Genomic DNA, 5,694 nt, shown 5'->3' with positions numbered 1-5,694 from the left:
CATGGAGCACCTGCGTTTTCTTGGTGTTAACTGTTAGATCAACATTAGTACAAGCAGCAGAGAATGAAACCATACTTTGCTGCACCTCATCTTCAGAGGCTGCATTGAGTGCACAATCATCTGCAAACAAAAAAGTCATACACCAACACTCCTTCCACTGTAGTCTTTAGTGGCATATACCTAATAGTGGAGGTTGAGGCTAAGGGATCTTGGGAATTTGTGGCTGCAGTAGGGCTAAGGCCATTTGGGTATCTGTACTAAATATGGAACCAATATGGTGAACTCCTGGAAGCAGGGGGCTACCTGGCTGCCTAAGGAGGGATTAATTCACCAAGGTAAGAAGCAGAGAGGATCAAAGCTCTTATGGGCAAGATACGGAAACCCAATCATGGGGAAAATATTACTTTATAGAAATTTCATTCCTTACTAATGACATTGTGTATTACAGATGCTTTGTGGCATAGTTTTTAGGCCTCGGTCATAAAATTGAATTTTGTAGTTCTAAGACTTATGAAATATGGTTAGACAGGTGAAAACTATTGGATTGTCCATTCGAGGTCACTGCTATTCCCTTAGGATTTGGTAGTAATTTCAGTTTCCATTCAGTCCCTTACTAATGTTTTTTTCTGATGTTTGAAGGTTATGACTGTGGAGTACACTCTGGCCAATCTGATAAATCTGGAAATTATTTGAATATGGGCCTAATATGTTTGATATTAAAGGATCCATTAGGATTAGAATCCTAAGGTTTCTTAGACGTGAGGTTTATCATTAGCTTGGCCACTAAGTCATGAATTTTTTAGGCCACTACTACACTAAGGCTTTTTACTAAGGCTTGGAGTAGTTTGCATCCTGCTTTAGTGGAGGGAGTACGCATATGGATCAAACCACAGCTCTTTTGGAATACCCTAGAGAATAACTTTCCTATAATAATAATAGCTAGCATTTACACAGTGCCTACTGTGTGCCAGGCACTGTGCTAAGTGCTTTGAAAATATAATTTCATTTTATCCTCAGAAAAACCCTGGAAGGTTGGTGCTATTGTTACTCCTGTTTTATAATTGAAGAAACTTAGGCAAACAGGTTAAGTGACTTGCCCAAGGTCACTTAGCTAGTAAGTATTTGAGGACAGATATAAACTAAGGTCTTACTGATTCCAGGCTCAGTACTCTATCCAGGAGATCATCTAGCTACCTCTAAACATTCAATCCCTCTTTATCCACTCCATTGAAGAATTATCTTTCCCCCCAGGTCAAAAGTTATTTCTAGAAACTGAATTAATCAAAGACATTTTCCTTCATCTAGTCTCATCATTACCCTCATCCAGTCAAAGCATTATTATTCTTAGGTGGATTAAGAGCCTACCTTTCTTGCTCTGGTAACTGCCCTAATTCTATCTTCAAGGGAAATGGAGTAATAAAATTTAGTTTTAGAAATGGGTTAAGCTTCGAAGAGGTTGTTAAAAAAAAAGGTGTCAGATTAGGATACTAATTGTGTATTTTCTATTTAGGACCAAGAGCTGTAGACTAAAGTACTGACCTAATATTATTTTGTAAAATGTAGCCTGTTCTGTTCTGTTTGATTGTTCACCCTTTGTTTTCAAAGAGGACTAAAGACATCTTGAGGGTGATGTCCTGACATGCATGTGAATTGGAACTCCAGTGGCAAGATGAAAATCAAGATGACTGGCAGTGGCCTGAAATGCAGTGAATGACCTTGGTTTTTCTAAATTAAGGTTATTTCCCAGGCTCCAGTTTTCCTGAAGAGGGAACAAAGGGGGGGTGGAAGGATGGTTCCATATGATACTGTAGTTGTAATACATATAAACTAATGCAAAGTGAAGTAAGCAGGAAAAATGTATATGTGCATATTTGCATACATATATACTACATATAAAATAATGTATACATATTACACATATAAATAATAATATAATATATAGAACATATTTATATCTATACCTATCAAAATATCCATATACCTATAGCTACAACAGAACAGAAATAAAAAATGAATGATGTATAATAATCTGACTAAATTTGGCTTGAAAGAAGAGTTGGGAATATATACCTTTCTCCATTTGTTTCAGACACAGGGAATTGTGGGTGTGGAATATTGAATATAATACTAGATGCTACAGAAGTTTTGCTGAACTACTTTTTTTCTCTTTCTTTTTTTATTCTTTTTCATAATGAATGATGGTTCACTGGAGAGGAGAGAACAAAAGGCTGAATTTGTTATGAAAACAAAAGGCACCAACAAAAATGAGACATTAAAATTGTTTTAAAATATTTTGAATGCATGCTTTATAAGAAGCCCAGAATAGTAAGGCTGTTGGTCATGCTTGTTAGGAATTTGATTTTATTCTTCCTGTTGTTTGGTGTGAAATATATTTCTTGGAGGAGGTGAGTTTTGAGATGGTCTTAAAATGAGGGAATGGATTTTTTTTTGGGTGGAATATAAAGTTGGAGTGGACTGAAGTTTCCTATAAGACTATAAACTCCTTGAGGGCAGGGATTGTGTCCTTATCTAAAAAATCTTTATATCTTTCATGTTGAGAATATCACTCTTAGCAAATTAGAATGTGAGCTCTTTGAAGGCAAGCATTTTTCCTTGTTTCCCTAATGCTTAGTAAAGATCTTGGGCATAGTAAATGCTTAATAAATGCTTATTGACAGTCTGAGTTTTGTGCCAAAGAAGAAAGAATAGATTTGACAGTAGTTGTATCCTGAAGACACTTTTGTGTGATTCTGGACAAGTCACCCTACGAATGCCTCAAACAACTCTCTAAGACTGTAAATTGTAGTGTGGGTGCTGATCTATATTGGTAGGGCAGCTAGGTGATACAGTGGATAGAATCCTGGGCTTGGTATCAGGAAGTGTGATCTTCCTGAGTTCAAATCCAGGCTCAGATGCTTACTAGCTATGTGACCCTGGCTGGGAAACTAGACCCTGTTTGCCTCAGTTCCTCATCTGTAAAGAAATGGCAAACCACTCCACTATCTTTGCCAAGAAAAGCCCCAAATGGTGTTATAAAGAGTCATAAACTACTGAACCACAGGAAGGGAAAATTGCCCTGGGAACCCTTTACACAGTAGTGTAATGTGTCATGGGTGTAGTTTGAAAAATTAAAAAAAAATCGATTAGAGTTCGAATGTATTGACCCTGCTGACTCCATTGTCATTAAAAGAGAAAACTGTTGCAGAAATCTTTGTAGGAGGTGGCTAGGTGGAGCAGTGAACAGGGCACAGGCCCTGGAATCAGGGGGACCTGAGTTCAAATATGACCTCAGATACTTGCCACACTTACTAGCTGTGGTACCTTGGGTAAGTCACTTAACCCCCATTGCCCAGCCTTCCCCCCTCCAAAAAGAAAATAAAAATCTTTGTAGAGCTTTCTTTTTTATCTGTTTGTTGCTTACCACCCCCCTCCCCACCCCGCCTCCCCCAATCCTTAAATGCTCTTAGGATGATCTGGCTTAGCTGGCTCTTGCCAGGCTTTCTCTGAGCTTATCTTTCTCCATTCTTTGCTGTTTTATGAGGTGATACTGCTCATAATATTCCACCTTCCTTCCCCTTAAGATTTTATAAATGAGTTTATATTCTGAATTGTTGTTGTCCTTGGCTGCCATATCTCTCTGCTTGGCATGGTGATCAGGTTTTTCCTGGCTGAGGTGGTTTCTAGGCTCATTTGGTCTTGTGCAGATGTTCCTGTCTGCTGATGACACTGTGTTGATTGCATCAAGTTCTGAAACATGAACAAGCTTCTGGAATGATATCTATGACCAATCAAAAAAGTCCAACCTTAATATCCACACAGGAATAATCAAGTGGATGAATTGATCTATTGTTACCCATATCTTGGAAGCACACTGTAGATAGGCAATAACTATGTTCAGAATAAAACAGGAAGAGAAGAGTAAATTTGGTTGATTTTAGGAAATTTTGCAGTGGTTTTAATGATCCTATGCTTTTCTCTGAAGAAAAGAAAAGGGTCAATATTTATTCTATTATTCGAATGTCAATATAGTGGATTGTACCTTGAATAAGGACCGTAAGAGCTGCAAGGAGACAGCCCTCATATCCAGCTGGAGTGGCTGGAACAGGCTTTGGGAAGGATTTAGGATTTGATCTGAGTCTGCTAAGATGGGCAGGGGTTTGGTTAGTTGGAGAGGAGAGAGAGTATGCCAGGCAGATTGAATCACATGAACAGAAACAGAAGAGAGAAAATGCAAAGCCTTGTCTTTTTCATCGCTCTGCTTGAATACATGTGCCCACACGTATCTAATGGAGCACAAACTTTAGGGCAGAGAATGAGCATTGTCTCTTACCACAATTCTTGATATTTTATTTGGTACATTTTGTTGAATGAATAGACATTCTCTGTTATTAATCTTCCTCAGGCATTGATTGTACTCATGGTCTCTTTTAAAAGAACAGGCACGGGGTGGCTAGGTGGCTCAGTGAGTAAAGCACCAGCCTGGAGTTGGAAGGACCCCAGTTTGGTTCTGGCCTCAGACACTTAACACCCATACAAAAACCCAATTGCCCTCTAAAAGGCAAAAAACCAACAAAAAACAAAACAACAACGACAAAAAAAAAACAGGCACTGTGATAAATGTTAATTAAAGTGTTGTGTGAAAAATACTTTGCTGTATCAAAATTGTTGTGGAATTAATATTTGTGAAGTGCTTAGCACAGTGCCTCGTGCATAAAAGTGCTTAATAAATGTATGTTCCCCTTCCCTCCTAGTTCCTTAAAGATGCTAAAGAATTTTATTGAGAGTCTAAGCCTTCTTTTCTTTTTTTCCTCTCTCTTTTCACAGTGATATCACACAGTTCTGACATCCAAGAAATTTTAGTTTTCAGCCCCAATTCTGCTACAGATCCCTCAGGGGATACAACTAGCATATTCTCTGATTTAGTTTCCCTGCCTGTATAATGGATGTAATAATACTTTACATCCATTTCGGGAGCATTAATTAGTATTTGCAAAGTGTATTGAAGATGAAGAGTGTGAATGCACCCAAGTATTAAAGAGAAATTGCTTGAATTTGAACCCATTTTCTTGAAGTTTTTTTTCTTCCAGCAATTTCAACAGCCTGTTCACCTGGCAAGGGATCATGGATGTGAAATATCTCCTACATTTATCATTCGATGTTTTAAAAGTCTCAGCAAAGAAAGCTCCTGTCTTACAGTTTGTCCTGCACTTAGTAAATCACATAAAAGTCATTGGGAGGCATGCATTCAGGGATGGTAGCCGTCTTTTCCTTCAAAGCCAATGCATATAGTAATTAATCTTTTGTTTACTTGAAACTTTCACATTCAAAATGTTTAATTTTCACATCCAAACTCCCTGCTCTTTTGTGCATTGAATAGTGGTACTGTAGTCCTAATTGTTCAGCTGAAGGATTTGAAGCCTAAAGGCATCTTTTGAATACTGCCGCTTTTATCCCCCCCTCTCCCCCAACCCCTGAATTTTCATCTTCTAATAAAGTCCTTGTGAAAAGCTGATTTCTTATTTTCACAGGTTTCGGACTCACCACTGTGGGAGGTGGTCTCTGTCTTGTTCCCCTGTTCTCTTTAGAATGTATTCTCTGTGTTTGGACAGCCACATTCTACCCAAGACTCCCACTGACAAAGATTTCCTTTTGCAACGAATCCTTTTACTCCAGGTTCTTAAATTAAAAAAAAAA

This window comes from Petaurus breviceps, unplaced genomic scaffold, assembly GCF_028583685.1.
Source record: "Petaurus breviceps papuanus isolate PSGF00001 unplaced genomic scaffold, PetGlider_PUasm1.0 90644, whole genome shotgun sequence".
Classification (NCBI taxonomy): domain Eukaryota; kingdom Metazoa; phylum Chordata; class Mammalia; order Diprotodontia; family Petauridae; genus Petaurus; species Petaurus breviceps.
This window is presented reverse-complemented; position numbering follows the sequence as displayed.